The sequence below is a fragment of the Lissotriton vulgaris genome, chromosome 12 (assembly GCF_964263255.1).
Source record: "Lissotriton vulgaris chromosome 12, aLisVul1.2, whole genome shotgun sequence".
In the NCBI taxonomy this organism is placed as follows: domain Eukaryota; kingdom Metazoa; phylum Chordata; class Amphibia; order Caudata; family Salamandridae; genus Lissotriton; species Lissotriton vulgaris.
Window position 1 is genome coordinate 416,239,539 of NC_141700.1, and position 23,090 is coordinate 416,262,628.

The window sequence follows — 23,090 nt, forward strand, 5'->3', positions numbered from 1 at the left end:
TGTAATGCCAGAAACCGGTCCCCGGAAGCTTGTTTCCTTCCCAGTATAAGAATTGGCTTGGTAGTTTGGTCTGCCCTGTTCCCATGATGCACTGGGTCAGGGACAGACTAATTTGCATATAGCCAGGTTCTGAGCTGGGATGGTGCAGTGAGCTAAAAAACGGTGATGGATCAAGCCCTGATCTGTTGACTGGGTATGAGTGTTCTGTTTAATTCAGATACTCTGTCCATCACCACCCCCTTTTCTGAATCAATTTGTCCACCATAAGCGTGGATGGGTATACTCAGATGTGAGTCCCTTGCTCATTGCACCATCAGGATTCAAGCAAGCCGGGCCGAAGACGGCTGCAATGCCAGAAACCGGTCCCGGAAGCTTGTTTCCTTCCCAGTATAAGAATTGGCTTGGTAGTTTGGTCTGCCCTGTTCCCATGATGCACTGGGCCAGGGACAGACTAATTTGCATATAGCCAGGTTCTGAGCTGGGATGGTGCAGTGAGCTAAAAAACGGTGATGGATCAAGACCTGATCTGTTGACTGGGTATGAGTGTTCTGTTTAATTCAGATACTCTGTCCATCACCACCCCCTTTTCTGAATCAATTTGTCCACCATAAGCGTGGATGGGTATACTCAGATGTGAGTCCCTTGCTCATTGCACCATCAGGATTCAAGCAAGCCGGGCCGAAGACGGCTGCAATGCCAGAAACCGGTCCCGGAAGCTTGTTTCCTTCCCAGTATAAGAATTGGCTTGGTAGTTTGGTCTGCCCTGTTCCCATGATGCACTGGGCCAGGGACAGACTAATTTGCATATAGCCAGGTTCTGAGCTGGGATGGTGCAGTGAGCTAAAAAACGGTGATGGATCAAGCCCTGATCTGTTGACTGGGTATGAGTGTTCTGTTTAATTCAGATACTCTGTCCATCACCACCCCCTTTTCTGAATCAATTTGTCCACCATAAGCGTGGATGGGTATACTCAGATGTGAGTCCCTTGCTCATTGCACCATCAGGATTCAAGCAAGCCGGGCCGAAGACGGCTGCAATGCCAGAAACCGGTCCCGGAAGCTTGTTTCCTTCCCAGTATAAGAATTGGCTTGGTAGTTTGGTCTGCCCTGTTCCCATGATGCACTGGGCCAGGGACAGACTAATTTGCATTTAGCCAGGTTCTGAGCTGGGATGGTGCAGTGAGCTAAAAAACGGTGATGGATCAAGCCCTGATCTGTTGACTGGATATGAGTGTTCTGTTTAATTCAAATACTCTGTCCATCACCACCCCCTTTTCTGAATCATTTTGTCCACCATAAGCGTGGATGGGTATACTCAGATGTGAGTCCCTTGCTCATTGCACCATCAGGATTCACGCAAGCCGGGCCGAAGACGGCTGTAATGCCAGAAACCGGTCCCCGGAAGCTTGTTTCCTTCCCAGTATAAGAATTGACTTGGTAGTTTGGTCTGCCCTGTTCCCATGATGCACTGGGCCAGGGACAGACTAATTTGCATATAGCCAGGTTCTGAGCTGGGATGGTGCAGTGAGCTAAAAAACGGTGATGGATCAAGCCCTGATCTGTTGACTGGGTATGAGTGTTCTGTTTAATTCAGATACTCTGTCCATCACCACCCCCTTTTCTGAATCATTTTGTCCACCATAAGCGTGGAAGGGTATACTCAGATGTGAGTCCCTTGCTCATTGCACCATCAGGATTCAAGCAAGCCGGGCCGAAGACGGCTGTAATGCCAGAAACCGGTCCCCGGAAGCTTGTTTCCTTCCCAGTATAAGAATTGGCTTGGTAGTTTGGTCTGCCCTGTTCCCATGATGCACTGGGCCAGGGACAGACTAATTTGCATATAGCCAGGTTCTGAGCTGGGATGGTGCAGTGAGCTAAAAAACGGTGATGGATCAAGCCCTGATCTGTTGACTGGGTATGAGTGTTCATGTTTAATTCAGATATTCTGTCCATCACCACCCCCTTTTCTGAATCATTTTGTCCACCATAAGCGTGGAAGGGTATACTCAGATGTGAGTCCCTTGCTCATTGCACCATCAGGATTCAAGCAAGCCGGGCCGAAGACGGCTGTAATGCCAGAAACCGGTCCCCGGAAGCTTGTTTCCTTCCCAGTATAAGAATTGGCTTGGTAGTTTGGTCTGCCCTGTTCCCATGATGCACTGGGCCAGGGACAGACTAATTTGCATATAGCCAGGTTCTGAGCTGGGATGGTGCAGTGAGCTAAAAAACGGTGATGGATCAAGCCCTGATCTGTTGACTGGGTATGAGTGTTCTGTTTAATTCAGATACTCTGTCCATCACCACCCCCTTTTCTGAATCATTTTGTCCACCATAAGCGTGGAAGGGTATACTCAGATGTGAGTCCCTTGCTCATTGCACCATCAGGATTCAAGCAAGCCGGGCCGAAGACGGCTGTAATGCCAGAAACAGGTCCCCGGAAGCTTGTTTCCTTCCTAGTATAAGAATTGGCTTGGTAGTTTGGTCTGCCCTGTTCCCATGATGCACTGGGCCAGGGACAGACTAATTTGCATATAGCCAGGTTCTGAGCTGGGATGGTGCAGTGAGCTAAAAAACGGTGATGGATCAAGCCCTGATCTGTTGACTGGGTATGAGTGTTCATGTTTAATTCAGATATTCTGTCCATCACCACCCCCTTTTCTGAATCATTTTGTCCACCATAAGCGTGGAAGGGTATACTCAGATGTGAGTCCCTTGCTCATTGCACCATCAGGATTCAAGCAAGCCGGGCCGAAGACGGCTGTAATGCCAGAAACCGGTCCCCGGAAGCTTGTTTCCTTCCCAGTATAAGAATTGGCTTGGTAGTTTGGTCTGCCCTGTTCCCATGATGCACTGGGCCAGGGACAGACTAATTTGCATATAGCCAGGTTCTGAGCTGGGATGGTGCAGTGAGCTAAAAAACGGTGATGGATCAAGCCCTGATCTGTTGACTGGGTATAAGTGTTCTGTTTAATTCAGATACTCTGTCCATCACCACCCCCTTTTCTGAATCATTTTGTCCACCATAAGCGTGGAAGGGTATACTCAGATGTGAGTCCCTTGCTCATTGCACCATCAGGATTCAAGCAAGCCGGGCCGAAGACGGCTATAATGCCAGAAACCGGTCCCCGGAAGCTTGTTTCCTTCCCAGTATAAGAATTGGCTTGGTAGTTTGGTCTGCCCTGTTCCCATGATGCACTGGGCCAGGGACAGACTAATTTGCATTTAGCCAGGTTCTGAGCTGGGATGGTGCAGTGAGCTAAAAAACGGTGATGGATCAAGCCCTGATCTGTTGACTGGATATGAGTGTTCTGTTTAATTCAAATACTCTGTCCATCACCACCCCCTTTTCTGAATCATTTTGTCCACCATAAGCGTGGATGGGTATACTCAGATGTGAGTCCCTTGCTCATTGCACCATCAGGATTCAAGCAAGCCGGGCCGTAGACGGCTGTAATGCCAGAAACCGGTCCCCGGAAGCTTGTTTCCTTCCCAGTATAAGAATTGACTTGGTAGTTTGGTCTGCCCTGTTCCCATGATGCACTGGGCCAGGGACAGACTAATTTGCATATAGCCAGGTTCTGAGCTGGGATGGTGCAGTGAGCTAAAAAACGGTGATGGATCAAGCCCTGATCTGTTGACTGGGTATGAGTGTTCTGTTTAATTCAGATACTCTGTCCATCACCACCCCCTTTTCTGAATCATTTTGTCCACCATAAGCGTGGAAGGGTATACTCAGATGTGAGTCCCTTGCTCATTGCACCATCAGGATTCAAGCAAGCCGGGCCGAAGACGGCTGTAATGCCAGAAACCGGTCCCCGGAAGCTTGTTTCCTTCCCAGTATAAGAATTGGCTTGGTAGTTTGGTCTGCCCTGTTCCCATGATGCACTGGGCCAGGGACAGACTAATTTGCATATAGCCAGGTTCTGAGCTGGGATGGTGCAGTGAGCTAAAAAACGGTGATGGATCAAGCCCTGATCTGTTGACTGGGTATGAGTGTTTTGTTTAATTCAGATACTCTGTCTATCACCACCCCCTTTTCTGAATCATTTTGTCCACCATAAGCGTGGAGGGGTATACTCAGATGTGAGTCCCTTGCTCATTGCACCATCAGGATTCAAGCAAGCCGGGCCGAAGACGGCTGTAATGCCAGAAACCGGTCCCCGGAAGCTTGTTTCCTTCCTAGTATAAGAATTGGCTTGGTAGTTTGGTCTGCCCTGTTCCCATGATGCACTGGGCCAGGGACAGGCTAATTTGCATATAGCCAGGTTCTGAGCTGGGATGGTGCAGTGAGCTAAAAAACGGTGATGAATCAAGCCCTGATCTGTTGACTGGGTATGAGTGTTCTGTTTAATTCAGATACTCTGTCCATCACCACCCCCTTTTCTGAATCATTTTGTCCACCATAAGCGTGGAAGGGTATACTCAGATGTGAGTCCCTTGCTCATCACACCATCAGGATTCAAGCAAGCCGGGCCGAAGACGGCTGTAATGCCAGAAACCGGTCCCCGGAAGCTTGTTTCCTTCCCAGTATGAGAATTGGCTTGGTAGTTTGGTCTGCCCTGTTCCCATGATGCACTGGGCCAGGGACAGACTAATTTGCATATAGCCAGGTTCTGAGCTGGGATGGTGCAGTGAGCTAAAAAACGGTGATGGATCAAGCCCTGATCTGTTGACTGGGTATGAATGTTCTGTTTAATTCAGATACTCTGTCCATCACCACCCCCTTTTCTGAATCATTTTGTCCACCATAAGCGTGGAAGGGTATACTCAGATGTGAGTCCCTTGCTCATTGCACCATCAGGATTCAAGCAAGCCGGGCCGAAGACGGCTGTAATGCCAGAAACCGGTCCCCGGAAGCTTGTTTCCTTCCCAGTATAAGAATTGGCTTGGTAGTTTGGTCTGCCCTGTTCCCATGATGCACTGGGCCAGGGACAGACTAATTTGCATATAGCCAGGTTCTGAGCTGGGATGGTGCAGTGAGCTAAAAAACGGTGATGGATCAAGCCCTGATCTGTTGACTGGGTATGAGTGTTCTGTTTAATTCAGATACTCTGTCCATCACCACCCCCTTTTCTGAATCAATTTGTCCACCATAAGCGTGGATGGGTATACTCAGATGTGAGTCCCTTGCTCATTGCACCATCAGGATTCAAGCAAGCCGGGCCGAAGACGGCTGCAATGCCAGAAACCAGTCCCGGAAGCTTGTTTCCTTCCCAGTATAAGAATTGGCTTGGTAGTTTGGTCTGCCCTGTTCCCATGATGCACTGGGCCAGGGACAGACTAATTTGCATATAGCCAGGTTCTGAGCTGGGATGGTGCAGTGAGCTAAAAAACGGTGATGGATCAAGCCCTGATCTGTTGACTGGGTATGAGTGTTGTGTTTAATTCAGATACTCTGTCCATCACCACCCCCTTTTCTGAATCATTTTGTCCACCATAAGCGTGGAAGGGTATACTCAGATGTGAGTCCCTTGCTCATTGCACCATCAGGATTCAAGCAAGCCGGGCCGAAGACGGCTGTAATGCCAGAAACCGGTCCCCGGAAGCTTAATTCCTTCCCAGTATAAGAATTGGCTTGGTAGTTTGGTCTGCCCTGTTCCCATGATGCACTGGGCCAGGGACGGACTAATTTGCATATAGCCAGGTTCTGAGCTGGGATGGTGCACTGAGCTAAAAAACGGTGATGGATCAAGCCCTGATCTGTTGACTGGGTATGAGTGTTCTGTTTAATTCACATACTCTGTCCATCACCACCCCCTTTTCTGAATCATTTTGTGCACCATAAGCGTGGAAGGGTATACTCAGATGTGAGTCCCTTGCTCATTGCACCATCAGGATTCAAGCAAGCCGGGCCGAAGACGGCTGTAATGCCAGAAACCGGTCCCCGGAAGCTTGTTTCCTTCCCAGTATAAATTTGGCTTGGTAGTTTGGTCTGCCCTGTTCCCATGATGCACTGGGCCAGGGACAGACTAATTTGCATATAGCCAAGTTCTGAGCTGGGATGGTGCAGTGAGCTAAAAAACGGTGATGGATCAAGCCCTGATCTGTTGACTGGGTATGAGTGTTCTGTTTAATTCAGATACTCTGTCCATCACCACCCCCTTTTCTGAATCATTTTGTCCACCATAAGCGTGGAAGGGTATACTCAGATGTGAGTCCCTTGCTCATTGCACCATCAGGATTCAAGCAAGCCGGGCCGAAGACGGCTATAATGCCAGAAACCGGTCCCCGGAAGCTTGTTTCCTTCCCAGTATAAGAATTGACTTGGTAGTTTGGTCTGCCCTGTTCCCATGATGCACTGGGCCAGGGACAGACTAATTTGCATATAGCCAGGTTCTGAGCTGGGATGGTGCAGTGAGCTAAAAAACGGTGATGGATCAAGCCCTGATCTGTTGACTGGGTATGAGTGTTCTGTTTAATTCAGATACTCTGTCCATCACCACCCCCTTTTCTGAATCATTTTGTCCACCATAAGCGTGGAAGGGTATACTCAGATGTGAGTCCCTTGCTCATTGCACCATCAGGATTCAAGCAAGCCGGGCCGAAGACGGCTGTAATGCCAGAAACCGGTCCCCGGAAGCTTGTTTCCTTCCCAGTATAAGAATTGGCTTGGTAGTTTGGTCTGCCCTGTTCCCATGATGCACTGGGCCAGGGACAGACTAATTTGCATATAGCCAGGTTCTGAGCTGGGATGGTGCAGTGAGCTAAAAAACGGTGATGGATCAAGCCCTGATCTGTTGACTGGGTATGAGTGTTTTGTTTAATTCAGATACTCTGTCTATCACCACCCCCTTTTCTGAATCATTTTGTCCACCATAAGCGTGGAGAGGTATACTCAGATGTGAGTCCCTTGCTCATTGCACCATCAGGATTCAAGCAAGCCGGGCCGAAGACGGCTGTAATGCCAGAAACCGGTCCCCGGAAGCTTGTTTCCTTCCTAGTATAAGAATTGGCTTGGTAGTTTGGTCTGCCCTGTTCCCATGATGCACTGGGCCAGGGACAGACTAATTTGCATATAGCCAGGTTCTGAGCTGGGATGGTGCAGTGAGCTAAAAAACGGTGATGAATCAAGCCCTGATCTGTTGACTGGGTATGAGTGTTCTGTTTAATTCAGATACTCTGTCCATCACCACCCCCTTTTCTGAATCATTTTGTCCACCATAAGCGTGGAAGGGTATACTCAGATGTGAGTCCCTTGCTCATCACACCATCAGGATTCAAGTAAGCCGGGCCGAAGACGGCTGTAATGCCAGAAACCGGTCCCCGGAAGCTTGTTTCCTTCCCAGTATGAGAATTGGCTTGGTAGTTTGGTCTGCCCTGTTCCCATGATGCACTGGGCCAGGGACAGACTAATTTGCATATAGCCAGGTTCTGAGCTGGGATGGTGCAGTGAGCTAAAAAACGGTGATGGATCAAGCCCTGATCTGTTGACTGGGTATGAATGTTCTGTTTAATTCAGATACTCTGTCCATCACCACCCCCTTTTCTGAATCATTTTGTCCACCATAAGCGTGGAAGGGTATACTCAGATGTGAGTCCCTTGCTCATTGCACCATCAGGATTCAAGCAAGCCGGGCCGAAGACGGCTGTAATGCCAGAAACCGGTCCCCGGAAGCTTGTTTCCTTCCCAGTATAAGAATTGGCTTGGTAGTTTGGTCTGCCCTGTTCCCATGATGCACTGGGCCAGGGACAGACTAATTTGCATATAGCCAGGTTCTGAGCTGGGATGGTGCAGTGAGCTAAAAAACGGTGATGGATCAAGCCCTGATCTGTTGACTGGGTATGAGTGTTCTGTTTAATTCAGATACTCTGTCCATCACCACCCCCTTTTCTGAATCATTTTGTCCACCATAAGCGTGGAAGGGTATACTCAGATGTGAGTCCCTTGCTCATTGCACCATCAGGATTCAAGCAAGCCGGGCCGAAGACGGCTGTAATGCCAGAAACCGGTCCCCGGAAACTTGTTTCCTTCCCAGTATAAGAATTGGCTTGGTAGTTTGGTCTGCCCTGTTCCCATGATGCACTGGGCCAGGGACAGACTAATTTGCATATAGCCAGGTTCTGAGCTGGAATGGTGCAGTGAGCTAAAAAACAGTGATGGATCAAGCCCTGATCTGTTGACTGGGTATGAGTGTTCTGTTTAATTCACATACTCTGTCCATCACCACCCCCTTTTCTGAATCATTTTGTGCACCATAAGCGTGGAAGGGTATACTCAGATGTGAGTCCCTTGCTCATTGCACCATCAGGATTCAAGCAAGCCGGGCCGAAGACGGCTGTAATGCCAGAAACCGGTCCCCGGAAGCTTGTTTCCTTCCCAGTATAAGAATTGGCTTGGTAGTTTGGTCTGCCCTGTTCCCATGATGCACTGGGCCAGGGACAGACTAATTTGCATATAGCCAGGTTCTGAGCTGGGATGGTGCAGTGAGATAAAAAACGGTGATGGATCAAGCCCTGATCTGTTGACTGGGTATGAGTGTTCTGTTTAATTCAGATACTCTGTCCATCACCACCCCCTTTTCTAAATCATTTTGTCCACCATAAGCGTGGAAGGGTATACTCAGATGTGAGTCCCTTGCTCATTGCACCATCAGGATTCAAGCAAGCCGGGCCGAAGACGGCTGTAATGCCAGAAACCGGTCCCCGGAAGCTTGTTTCCTTCCCAGTATAAGAATTGGCTTTGTAGTTTGGTCTGCCCTGTTCCCATGATGCACTGGGCCAGGGACAGACTAATTTGCATTTAGCCAGGTTCTGAGCTGGGATGGTGCAGTGAGCTAAAAAACAGTGATGGATCAAGCCCTGATCTGTTGACTGGGTATGAGTGTTCTGTTTAATTCAGATACTCTGTCCATCACCACCCCCTTTTCTGAATCATTTTGTCCACCATAAGCGTGGATGGGTATATTCAGATGTGAGTCCCTTGCTCATTGCACCATCAGGATTCAAGCAAGCCGGGCCGAAGACGGCTGTAATGCCAGAAACCGGTCCCCGGAAGCTTGTTTCCTTCCCAGTATAAGAATTGGCTTGGTAGTTTGGTCTGCCCTGTTCCCATGATGTACTGGGCCAGGGACAGACTAATTTGCATATAGCCATGTTCTGAGCTGGGATGGTGCAGTGAGCTAAAAACGGTGATGGATCAAGCCCTGATCTGTTGACTGGGTATGAGTTTTCTGTTTAATTCAGATACTCTGTCCATCACCACCCCCTTTTCTGAATCATTTTGTCCACCATAAGCGTGGAAGGGTATACTCAGATGTGAGTCCCTTGCTCATTGCACCATCAGGATTCAAGCAAGCCGGGCCGAAGACGGCTGTAATGCCAGAAACCGGTCCTCGGAAGCTTGTTTCCTTCCCATTATAAGAATTGGCTTGGTAGTTTGGTCTGCCCTGTTCCCATGATGCACTGGGCCAGGGACAGACTAATTTGCATATAGCCAGGTTCTGAGCTGGGATGGTGCAGTGAGCTAAAAAACGGTGATGGATCAAGCCCTGATCTGTTGACTGGGTATGAGTGTTCTGTTTAATTCAGATACTCTGTCCATCACCACCCCCTTTTCTGAATCATTTTGTCCACCATAAGCGTGGAAGGGTATACTCAGATGTGAGTCCCTTGCTCATTGCACCATCAGGATTCAAGCAAGCCGGGCCGAAGACGGCTGTAATGCCAGAAACCGGTCCCCGGAAGCTTGTTTCCTTCCTAGTATAAGAATTGGCTTGGTAGTTTGGTCTGCCCTGTTCCCATGATGCACTGGGCCAGGGACAGACTAATTTGCATATAGCCATGTTCTGAGCTGGGATGGTGCAGTGAGCTAAAAAACGGTGATGGATCAAGCCCTGATCTGTTGACTGGGTATGAGTGTTCTGTTTAATTCAGATACTCTGTCCATCACCACCCCCTTTTCTGAATCACAGTGGTGAACAAAGCCAGATTGACCAAGAAAATAGGATATTTCCTTTGAAAAAAATTGAACCCCATTTTCTGTCAGTATTTCTTTAGGAAATCCTCCTTTGGCAAAATGGTGCTGGTGAACATTCTTAAGAATGGTAGAATACATTACTACAGGTGTTTCCATCTTATTTTGAGGCACCATGACAGCTGTAAATTTGGGAAAATAATACGGGCACTGAGAGCCACGCCCCACCCCTGATTGCGTGAGTTCTGGTAACCTTTCATTTTGGTCAATGAAGGCACACATTGGCATTGATTTAAGGTTAGTACATCACCTTTGGCTGTTATGGGCTTTATTGTCTTGGGACCTTGCAAAATGGTTCTTAAATCTAGGCAGATCTGCTGAGATTGTTTACATTCACATGCATGAGGAGTCAAAAATTACAGCAGGAGCTATAGACCAGTCTGCTTCCAACATTATTTGGGCGTGGTCCATCAGTAAACTGATTAGTGCTTGAATTAGGAATTCCTTAATGCTAAAAATGTACTGAGTCATTCAGCGGCAGGCAGGGTTATACACAGGGGGTTGGTGCCATCAGCCATATCCTTAATCTCTATCTTGCAGTAAGGGATTATGCAATGTCGGAGAAGGGTAAACTATGGATTGCATTTCTTTAACTAAAAAGCACATAATCTGTGATCGATCGTACATTGTTGGATCACAGTTCTGGTGCAATTCGGGCTGGATAAGGTGAAATAGTGATGTACTTTAGATCTAGAGGTTTTTTTTAGATCTTTTTGAACAGGTTATATATTTTTTTAATCTCACTGAAAAGAGATGTCCCAATATGAGGTGTATGTATATAATCCTAGTGAGATGTTAGAAAGATACTGTGGTAGAGGTGAAAGTTAAGGTTGACATAGTACATTAACTGGCCTACTTTCTGTCTCTTGGGATTCTATGGTTTAGTCACGATTGAGCTTTCATCATCTTTAACTAACATTAACTAATTGTCTTTTTTTTACCAGTGAGGGCAGGCAGGTAAGTTCCTGCCTCACACTGACCTTGCCCAAAGGTGAGAAAATACTTGGTATCCCATTCACTGTCTTCCACAGGATGGTGGGTATTTGGTAGTCACCTTCATTACGCAACATTTGGGGCTAGTTGCTAACCTTTCCCAGTCTTTCCCAGGTGTGAGGATATTTGGGGCCACCACGTTCCACAACAGTGTGGGTCTTTAGTTGTGCGTGCCTCACTCAAGTTTCAGGGATATTTACAGCACCTTCCATTGCCAAGGTTAGGATATTTATTTGTCCGTTCCCCTTGCCCAAGGATATAGAAGTATTTTCACTCCCACCTCACTGCTTGCCAAATACGGGGGTGTTTGGTAGTTCCTGCCTTGTTCAAGGAGGAGTATTTATTCCCCACCCATTGCCCTGCCCAATGATGGTGGGATTTGTTGCACCCTTACCTTTAACCAAGAGGTGTGGGGGATTTAGTAGCAACCCTCTTTCGCTAAGATTGTATGGAAGATTTGAAAATAAATGCTGAGGAAGCTGACTCATGCTCTGGTGCCATATTTGCAACTGTATACATTCTTGGACCACCAGATAGTGCAGGCAATGAAACACAGCTACAGCTGAGAATGTCCTGGGTGCAAATGCAGACAGGGTGTTGAAATAGTTGGTAGCAGTTCTGGACCAATGTAACCCATATTTTTGGTGGTGGGTGGGCTGCCTGGCACCTTATTCACATTTATGAAAAGAGTGCTGGAAGTTCTCTATGGACTGCACCATTTGGTGAGCCCAGGAGTTCCAGAAGAGTTGACAGCTGCCACGGTGCAAAGTTTTAAGTTGGAAAACACATAATTTATTCTTTTCTACAGCTTCTATTCTACCTTTGGGCAAGGTGATGTGAGAGGTTAGGGAGCCATTACCCCACCCAAGGGTAAGGTGTGAGAGAGAGGTAAAAATACTCTCCGCCTTTGAGCAAGGCAGGGTAGTTGAAGAACTAAACCTAGCCTTAGGTCGGGGGAAGAAGGCATTGTCCATCCTTGCGTAAGATGGCAGCATCTATTTAGCTCTGTAATGATCCAGGCTAATGTCCAGCAGAGTACTTTACATCTTTCCCAGGACTCTGTTCACAGTTATGTCAGCAGGCTTGGGATTCCTTTACAGTCATGTTATTGCATGCTCTAAAACAGGCATGTGTCCTAATTCCATAGACTATGTACAATGCTCCAACACCTCTAATGGCCTAATCTACACTAAAACACATTCTTTATTTAAAAATCTATCAGAATATTGTATTTTCTTTTTAAGTTTCAACACTCTTTATTGAGGCAGTGCAATAATGATACAGAAGTCAAAAGTAAAGGGACACAGGGAACCTCAATGCCAGAAAGTGAAGCATGAGCATACTACCCCCGACCTACATATTGCCTTTCCCTCAGAATATAAATTAATTCACCTGGATAGGAAAGAAACTAAAGGAGGGGGTTTACTGATTGCCGCAAAAAAATATCTGAATATGCTCTATTTGGAAGGCTTCATGACTAGCCATCTAGAAATTATCATATTCCAGATCGAGGATACATCAAGCAATATTTGGAAAGGAGCATTAATATATCGCCCTCCTGGCATGAAAGGAGATTTTTCCAATATTTTGCTTGAAACTATTGCTCCCTATGTCCTTGCATCAGACACATTTTTTGTAGTAGGGGATTTCAACCACCATGCTGACATATTAACTGGCCCTGATACAGGAAAACTGATGTCGAGCATGAGTGCTATAGGTCTTGACCAGAAGATTATGGGCAATACACACCAAGCGGGTCACACACTTGATCTTCTTTTCATTAACTCTTTCGACCTGGAAGTAGCCCCTACCATTCCATTGTTCTGGTCTGATCATTATATGGTGCATTTTTCCTTTCCAATGGCCAAAACAAAAATAGCACCAGTAAATGGTGTAAAGCTGCAAAGACAAATGAAAAAGATTACTTTACCCCTTTTTCATAAAAACTTTCAGCTCCCACCACATTCTCCTTCCTTAAGTGCTAGTACTATAGCAATGCAATTTGAGCTAGCACTAGAAACAGCACTGAATAAAATCGCTCCTATGAGCAGAATTAAACAGAAAGTCAGAACGGCGCCGTGGTTTACAGCAGAACTAAGAATTACAAAATCAAAATGTAGAACCGCAGAAAAGAAATGGCGGAGAAGTAAAGACCAGAAAGACAGGAAAACATTTAAAATTCTGCACTCTAGCTATATGCTGGAAATAAAATTGAGGAAAAGAGCATTCCTCACGGAGCGAATAGATAGAGCCCAAAACGTCTCCAAGGAACTCTTCCAAATAGTGAAGGAATTTACAGCCCCCAGTGCTGCATTAGAAATCCCTAATACTCTGGAGTGGACTAATACAGTGTCTCTCAGTTCTTTGAAGACAAAATTACCACCATTCATCTCTCCTTTCCTGACCACCATGACCAACTGCAGTTGGCTGCTCCAGTCACACCGTATCTAGACCCCCCACATCTTGGAAGAATTTATTAAATGTGACCATGAGATGGTGATATCAGCTAGTTTAAAAATTAAGTCAGGGACCCCTACCGATCTCATTCCCCCTAAATTATTTTCTACACTTGCACCGGTGTTGGTCGGACATCTTACTGATCTTTTTAATAAGTCTTACAGACGCTGACTTTCCTACAATATGGAAAGCCGCTAAAGTTAGGCCCATTTTGAAAAAACCTACGGCTGACCCAAACGCCCTGATAAATTATAGGCCTATATCCCTGCTCCCATACTTTGGGAAAATACTTGAATCACTCGTGAACAAGCAACTGGCGAGCCACCTCGAAAGCCATGGACTTTTGGATCCTTCACAATCCGGTTTTAGTGCTCAGCATAGTACTGAAACCGCATTGCTTGAAGTGGTTGATAATGTCAGACTGGCGCTAGATAAGCGCCGATCAGCCATCCTCGTGCTGCTGGATTTATCAGCAGCATTTGACACCATCTCCCACGGTATTCTAATTCACCGGCTGTGGGAGATTGGTGTCCGAGGAAATGCCCTAAACTGGTTTGTTAGCTATCTGTCCAACCGCACTACGACGGTCCAAATCGGAGAACATAGTGCACATGAAAGACCAGTCAAAATGGGTGTCCCTCAGAGCTCTATATTGAGCCCAACACTTTTTAATATCTATATGACCCCCTTGGCCAATATTATCAGAGATCATGGATTTGATGTTCTATCGTATGCCGATGATACGCAGATTCTTGTCACACAAGACTCTGACTATAATGAAACCAAACAACGTTTCAAAAACTGCCTGGTACAAGTTGAAGAGTGGATGACCACCAATCACCTTCAACTAAACGGCAGTAAGTCAGAGATTATGCTCTTCTGCAAAGCGGATGAATACTGGACAGATGACTGGTGGCCTACTAAGTTGGGTGTATGCCCAGTACCAAAGGATCACACCCGCAATCTGGGTTTCTTATTAGATAACAAACTGTCCATGAACAGCTAAATAAACAGGATAGTTGGCACCTGCTTTGGACTAATGCAGAGCCTGAGAAAAATCTTTAAGTGCCCGCAAACCTTTGGTCCAGGGCCTAATAATAAGCAGAATGGATTACGGGAATGCTCTCCTGCTTTCTGTAAATGAACACCATATGAAGAGGCTCCAGGTTCTTCAAAACACAGCAGCCCGGCTGGTTCTTAACCTCCCGAGAAAAACACCCTCTGCTGCTTGTTTAAAGAGCCTACATTGGCTGCCAGTAAAAAAGCGTATCCTTTTCAAAACACTAGGGGGTCGATTACGATCGCGGACGGACTTGCGTCCGTCCGCGACCCCAGAGCAGTAGGGAACCTCCGCATGGCATGCGGAGTTCCCTCCTGTGCAATTAGGATGCGACCGCCACTCTGGCGGTCACATCCTCTATTTTTAACATTGCCGCGGGTGCAGCTTCAAGCTGCACCCGCGGCAATGTTAAAAAAGCATGCACAGCATTTGCGTGCACAAAGCGGCAGGCACCGCGTGGTGCCTGCCGCTTTCTGCATGCAAATGCAGGGGGGTACCATAGGTACCCCCCATGTGCACCCCCCTTCACCTAGGGGGCCCGCAACGGGCCCCCGCAGTGAAGTTCCGTATGCTTTTCCGCGGCGGAAAACCCGCCGCGGAAAAGCATACTTTACTGGCCATCCTAATATGGTGGACGGTGTCTGGAAGACACCGTCACCATATTAGAGCTTTTCCGCCGCGGTTGTAATCCGACCGCGGCGGAAAAGCTGCGGACGGAAACCAGGACCCACCAGCCATCCTAATCTGGCGGTGGGTCTTTGGTCAGTCCGCTGCGGATTTTCCGCATCCTCGGGGCCGGCGGTGGCTTCCGCCGGCCCAGAGGATGCGGAAAATCCGCTATCATAATGACCCCCTAGGTCTGGTGCATAGACAACTGTATGGAAGGGGTCCAAAATACTGGTCCAAAAAACTCAAATGGTATCAGCCAGCAAGAAATCTCAGGTCCAAGAATGAATTTTTACTAACACCTCTGAGAGTACGTACTTCCAGGAATGGTGGCCGAGCATTCTCGTATTTGGCCCCAGCCGCATGGAACAAAATTCCGCTTCATCTCCGTAACTCCCCTGATCATGGCAGTTTTCCCGAAAGGACTAAAGACCTGGTTATTTGCAAATTAGTGCCGTTTTCTGATGCCAGAGTCTGCTGCAGGCGCCATGAGACTTCCTGGAAGTGATTTGCGCGCCATATAAATATCCATGACTTGACTTGACTTGACATGTCCAAAGCAAATAATCCACAAACCACAGCTAAACAATAGCAAAAACACAGAGTCGCAGGGTGAGGGGCAATGGGTATCCACTGTCAATGTGCCTCCTCACAGTGAAGAAAAGGATGAAATCAGGTAAGAACCCAGGAGGAGCCTGCCAGACGCGGGATACCAGTGGATAGAAGTGGTCGACTACGGGAAAGAACTGGAGGGGAGGAGGGGTAGAGGGGAAACAAGACAGCAAGACTTCAAGAGGGAGGACATAAACAAGGAGGATTGGGGGGCCTGGAGGCCAGAAGTCACTCAAACAAGGTACAGCGGGACCCTGAGAGAGGAGATGGAGGTGGGCCAAACAGGAATGGAATGGAAGGGCCAGTTCATTCAAGTCGCCTGAGAAAGGGTGCGCAAGTGTCCAGGAAATGATTAAAATGTTTGGAAGGTCTGGCAATAATCTGCTCATAAGCGGCTACCTGGTATAACTCACATAACCAGTCCACCTTGGTGTGGAAGGAGGGCATTTTTTAGAGTCTCAGGATACAAATCTTAGCGGTAGCCAGTGTGGAGGCCCAACACCTAGATTGCTGGTTGGTGATGGTCGGAGGGCATTGGGCAAAGTCATGAAGCAGGACTGTTTTTGCTTTCAATGCCCCATTTGGTGGCACAGTCATTCTGATGGTATTAGTGATGAAAAACCAGTATGCTGCATGAGAGGGGCATTCCCACAGAAGGTGAATGATGTCCCATGTCATGGACCCACACCTCCAGCACATGGCAGACGGGAGGAGAGAGGACCTCTGGAGCCATTGAGGTGACCAGTGCTAATGGTGCAAAACCTTAAAAGAACAAAATTTGAGATGGGCTTCCCTGAGATATCGGTCATGGTCTGCTAGCATTTTACCCCAATCCGTATCAGAGTATTGAAGTTGCAGTCTTTCTGCCCAGCATTGTCGTAGGGAATTAAACAACGTTGCAGAGTAGTGATGGTCTGCCAGAAGGCGGTACAACCCCGATAGAGCCCCTATGTAGGTGCCCCATGTCTGCAAGTAGTCCATTAGGGGCAAAGAGAGCAAGCCAAGGAGCGTAGGGCGCAAGACCTGGTGAAGGCAGAGCAGAAAGCATAGATAATTTCAGAAATACCACACCAGGAGGCCAATTTTTAGTCTCCATTCACTATCAGGTTAAGCAAAAAATGGTTCTGTTGGGTAGACAAATTACTTTGAAGCTGCTATTAATGCAATCAAGAATAGGCGCTCTCTAATACACATTAATTGAGAAATAAATGCTCAAATAAAAGGTCATGAGATCAAGAGATTATATTATGCAATTTATACAAGTATTACTTCATTCAATTATAACGTACAATACATGATGGGACAGTCAGAATTAGTTTCAAGGTGCAATTACGTGACATAAGTGAGTAGTGCTCAATGAGTGAAAAAATGTTCAGTGAGAAGAAATTTACTATATACAAATATATACAAGTGTTTCATTGGCCAGATGCTGATTTGCAGCCAAGGATTCCTAATGTTCCTATTGGGATCCTGGTGGTTCTGGATCTATGACAAGCGTCGACCTTTCGACCCTCATGCGCCCCATCACTCCCTGTCTCAAGACAGGGAGTGATGACAGTCTGAAATTATATATAATGGAGACTATGTATCAGAGAGGCTATAGGGGCACAAAGGTTACACCCAAAGGAAAATGGGGTGAGGTTCTAGTACTCACTTGTGCTTCAGACCGGGAGTCTCAGCCTGAATCAGCGTGGTGCAGTGGCCAACGTATCTGTGGAGGAATGGTGGGGAATTCAGTACAGCGCATTGTTTTAACAGATGGAGAGCAGTCGGTTTGTCGGGGGGAAAGAAACTTAGCATGCATTAGAGATTGGAGTCATGTGAGGTGCGGGGCTATCCTAATCCTGGCTTAGTGCTCTATGGGCGTGCAGGGATAGCAGGGGGCACATGCGTTTAAAACCATATGTAGGCTAAACAGTCAACAGGATACACGAGCTCCGAGCGGTAATACTCATATAAGTAAATAGCCTGTTGTCTTGCTTGAGGCGGAGGCACGCCATTTGTTCTAGCAAAGGGGTAGCTTCTATAGAGGGTCCAAGCAGGACTCGCGGGTATTAACTAGCGGGTCAGCCATGCGACTAGCCCCATGCAGTATAATTTCTATGGAGGTGAGCCGGCAGCGGGGGAGGTGTCCCGGATCTACGAGTTATCGGGAGGAAGAGTGACGGGGGCTGGTGGACTGGTATAACCTGAAGTGAGCATAGGGGCAGGGGTCGCATACCCGAAGAGGCAATTAAAATCAATCGCAGGAGACGGAGGTGCTGCGTCCCTTCCGTCGGCTGCATCAATTCAATGCTGCCAGCTATAAGCTTACAGGGCGGTTATAAGCAGAATGCAAAGATGCGTGCACGCTGAACGTGTCTGTTGCCAAGCAACGACGTGATGTCAATTACTGTCTCCCGCAGCGCGCGTGAGAGCGTGTGGTAACTAAATGTGTTGCGGTGATCTGATGCTTGTATTTAGTAAGTTAAAGGGCGACATTTAACAGCGAACAGGTTTTGGACATATAGCAGGATTACAGTTACTGCATTTGAGAATAAGAACAGAATGTAGAAACCTTTACGCCACTAGCGGTTAGTACTAAGTAAACATTTAAAGATTAGATGGACATGTAGCAGGCATCCAATCACTGCACATGACAAGTACATAAAGCTTTACTTCACAAATGATTGGTGCAAGGATAGACACCATGATATGATGTCAAAAACCCTTTAAAAACACAATGATTATGCATTATCCTGCCAGTCACAGCATGTTTGGGGGGAACACTGTGTACAAATATAGCGGTGTAGCAATACATTAAATGCTAGTATGGCAATCAATTGAAAATCCCAAAAATGTGAAACAATAAAGAGTAAAAAATTGAGATAACGAACAATTGGTAAGGGGTAGCTTCACGGTGTAACAATGCTAACAAGTGGTTGGGCGTCCAAGGGCAATTAACAGTTGCTAAGATAGGGTCAGCATATGGTAATATTGCGATAACAGCATGCTTATAACAAACCCTTTTGTTTGGATATCTCCTCATGCTTGTTCAGGCCGGCGGCCACCGAGTTAAGAGTATGTATTCATTTGCATTCTTTCCGGTATAAGGCAGATGCCATGGAGCTACCTCTGGGGTTGGCATTGATTTTTTCTACCACCCTCTAACATATGTTCTCTGGTTTGTGATTGAGGCTAGTGAAGTGCTCCACTATTGGTGCACCCTGAACTTTACACCTGATGTTACTCATGTGTTGCAAGATTCTCATTTTCACCTTTTTGGTGGTCTGTCCGACATATGGTATGTTGCAGGGACACAAAATAATGTAAATTACATTAGTAGTGTTGCAGTGTTTCAGTGAAGGCAATTTGTATGTTTTGTTTCTGTGTATGAGAGCAGTTCCTTCTAAGCTGAGAGGACATATTGTGCATGTTCCACATTTGAAGTGGCCCGGAATCAGTGGAAGTCCCAGTTGGTCCCGTAGGTTTGGTGGTTTTGGGGGTTCAAGGAAAGCGTTAACAACACTGTCTTTCACATTGCGCCCTCTCTTGAAGGCAAACAAGGGGTTCTCTTCCGTGTTCAGCTCTGGTGCGACTAGACTCCAGTATTTCATTACAATTTACTTCACGGTGTTGCTTTTTGAGTGAAAAGTGGTAACGCATAGTATGTTGTTGGTTGCTGGTTTCCTCTTCTTGGGAGTTAGGAGTTGTTCTCTAGGGCAATACCAAGCCCTCTTCTTGGCTCTTTTCAGTAGGCCCAGGGGATAACCACTTTCACATAGGCATTTAGTCAGTACCTCAGTTTCTCTGAAGAAGTCATCCCTTTTGGTGCAGTTGCTCCTCATTCGCAAGTATTGCCCATAGGGCAGGTTGTCTCGAAGATTGCGAGGGTGGTGCGATTCGGATTTTAGCAGCGTGTTCCTCTTGTGGGCTTCCTATAGAAGTCACAGTAGATTAAGCCATTTTCCACCTGAAATCTGAGGTCCAGGAAGGCTATGGTGTTGCAGTTGTAGGTTATGGTGAATTGAATATCGCTGCTTCTTTCATTAAGACATCTGAAGAAACTTTATAGGTTGGGTTCTGTGCCCGACCAAATCATGATGACATCGTCTATATATCTCTTCCAGACTGCTATCAAGTCGATGTACGGATTTTCATGTGTATACAAGTGTTCCTCCTCATAGCTGTCCATGTAGATATTAGCCAAGCTGGGCCCATAAGTCGCGCCCATAGCTACTCCCTTGCACTGGAAGTAGAATTGTTGTTTAAAGATGAAATAATCATTTTTCATGGCAATTTCTAGGAGGTCGATCAAGAAGCTTGTGGGTATCCAGTGGGGTGCTGGGCCTCTATATAGTATCATACACCTACTAGAGTCCAAAAAGCCTATTCACATAGAAATGTTCAGTAGCTAGATGAACAAATCAGATTGAGAGTGCTCAAATGTAGCTCCTACAATCTATCCAAAAAATCACATAACGGTGAAAAAATTATTAACACTAATAGTGAAGGATGCAAAAAGAGGGCAAAAGAAACCAGAAAAGAAATGCATAACTGGTTATTGGTATCCCATCATTACACGTATCGTGTCCAGTGTCATCTTCTGAGTTACCAAAATACCATACCTTGCCGTCTCTCTTACCATGAGTACAAGAGGCAATTGTGTATAGTAGTACCCTCGTTATAGAATTTCTTAACCAGAGAGTAGTAAGCGAGGGTAGACAAGTGGTGCAGTGAAAGAAAGAGAAACGTGAATTAAAAAGGGATAGACATCTAGGCAATGATATCAAATCCAGATCAATTGTTTCCAAAGATGGCTTCCTATATAAAAACAGTGCAAATAATCTGGAGTAGTTGAAGTATGTCACTACTCAAGTGGTCGACATGCTTCAGCTATACTGGGGTGAAGAGACACTCCCTAGCTTTCCTCAGGACCTTGATGCTTTTAAATCCAGCATCATAACTGTCACCATCCATGATACATACAGTTTTGTTGTTTTCACAAAAAGAGAAGAGTTTTTTCAGATCCCCCATGCTGGCATGATGTCGTGGACATCTGTGAAGATAAACATAACAGGAGGGAAAAAGGGGACATAGAGAATATATTGAACCCACATTATTGCATCTCTACCACTAAGAGTGTTACATCGTACTATTTTTTGCAACAAAGGAAACTTACCAGAGAGCCAGGAGGACAATACCTCACCTCACCGGGCACCAACGTGTGTCTTGGAGGCCCCGCTCTATGGAATCATTAATACACCGAGCAGGAATGTGAGAGAAAAGAAAAATATGCAAAAAGTGTCGTCAGATGACATTATCCTCTGACAAAAGATGGCCGTGAATCACATAAATGTCTGAAAGGTCATCAGATGGTTACCATTTAAAAAACAAAAGGGCAAAATAACCCCAGCCTGAGTCGCAAGAGGCGGTCCGTAGCTATATTAAATGACACCCGCTTCGCATTTATTTGTCTATCTCGGCAGGCTATGGGACGCGGTACTTTTATAAGGTGTAGAATAAGTCGAGTGTTTTAAAACACCTAGCAACCGTCATAGTGAATCAAAACTAAACCGCTCCCGGTCGACATATCTACGTGAATCATGGGACGCGGTATTATATCAGAGTTAGGCTGATTTAGGAGCTCCAAGAGGGCTTTTATGTATTAAATCTTTTATTGAGCACAGGCAGAAAAAAATTAATGCACCTCAATCTGTGATGTGGGCCGACCCCACTCCGGGGAGGCCAAAGGCGGAGATTACAATGACGCCCATGGCCTGGCCATTGGGTCACTCTGTTCGTTAACACAGCAAGCCGCCTACAACCCAATCGGGCCGGCCGCGTCATAAGAGGTGCTACAAAGGTGCGAGCTGAGTTGTGCTAGTGCAACATGAAAGAACCATCAACTGTTAACAACCCCCCACCCTTCCCACCCTTACCCTCCCCTCTCCTTGTCCATGTCTGGGAATAATCGGTTAGTTACTGTCTTCCACTAATGGCCTGGTGGTACTGCGCTCGCCTGACCTCTACGCTTGTGGGGGCATATCTTGGGTACTGGGAGAGGCGTCTCCGCAAGGCGTAGCAGGCGCAGGTAGCATGGGCAGCTCACCTCACGGAATTCCCCCGTAAGTAGGGCGAGGAACGGTCGCCAGAGCTCTGCAAATTCCGCCCCCCTCCCCGCCGCTGCCAGGGACAACTTCTCCATTCCCAGGATCGCCCAGAGCCGATGAAGCCACCCCAGCTGTTGCGGAGCCTGTGGTGCTCTCCAATGGGCCACAATGTTCTGGACTGCCGCCCCCAGGGCCAGTGCGATCAGCCGCCCCCTCCAGGATTTCAGAGGATACATGAGGGCGTTCGGGAGGCCTAGTATAATGTATGCTGGGAAGCGCGGCAGCTGTGTGTCTAGATGTGCGTCTATGAGGTCCAGGATAGGGTCCCAGTAGGGGCGAAGTGCCTTGCAGCTCCATAGCAGGTGTTCCAGCGTTCCTAGCTCCCCGCACCCTCTCCAGCACCTATCGCTAACTCGGGCATCCCACTGGTGTATTCTCTCAGGGGTATGGTACCAGTACGTGGCTACTTTAGTTAGTGTCTCAGTTAGCCCTGTGTGGTGTGCCGAATGTCTGGCTCTATGGTACACCCCCTCCCATTCTTTCCTTGTAAGCTGCCGCCCCAGGTCCCTTTCCCACCTGACCTGTCCCGCGTTGTATGTGTGCGCGTGGGTGAGGAGTAGCTGCTGATAGAGGTCTGAGATCAGCTTTTTATCTGAGGTGCGCATCAGCAGCCATTTTTCATAAGGCGTGAGGTGTCGTTGGGCACCAGGCCGGATCGAGGGGTGGAGTACCCAGTGGCGCACCTGCAGGTACTGTAGGCGTTCCGATTCGGCCACACCGTAGTCCGCCCTGACCTGTTGGAACGGGAGGATCCCCTTGAGGTCGAACATGTGGCCCGCCGCCTTACAGGGCGTCGATCGCCAGGTCATAAACGCTCCGGCATCCAAGCCTGGCGTGAAGTCGGGATTTTCAAAAATGGGGGTCATAGGCGAGGGAAAGGTGGTTAGTCCCCTGGTCACGGCCACTCTGTCCCACACTCTCAGGGCGGTGCTGGAGATTTCAGAGGCGTACAGATTAGGGGGTCGATGCTGGCGTGGCAGGAAAGGCACGCCCTGGAGAGTGCGGCCTGCCACTGCCTGGTCCAGGAAGAGCCAGTGCTTGCTGGACTCCAGTTGAAACCACTCCACGAAGGTGCGCAGTTGCGCCGCCTGGAAGTACAGGGTGAGGTCGGGCACACCCACCCCGCCGTTCACTGGGGGCAAAGTGGCGAGGGTGTGCTTGAACCGCGGTCGGCGGC

General features: G+C 47.4%; 1 long non-coding RNA gene across 1 annotated transcript in view; it reads right to left on the reverse strand.

The window, feature by feature from the left end:
• The window catches only part of LOC147674113 (uncharacterized), a 131,418-nt gene that overhangs the window by 89,483 nt on the left and 18,845 nt on the right, over positions 1-23,090 (reverse strand). The window contains exon 3 of the long non-coding RNA XR_015302551.1: positions 17,416-17,472. This is a non-coding gene — a long non-coding RNA (uncharacterized LOC147674113). The remainder of the gene's footprint in view (positions 1-17,415; positions 17,473-23,090) is intronic.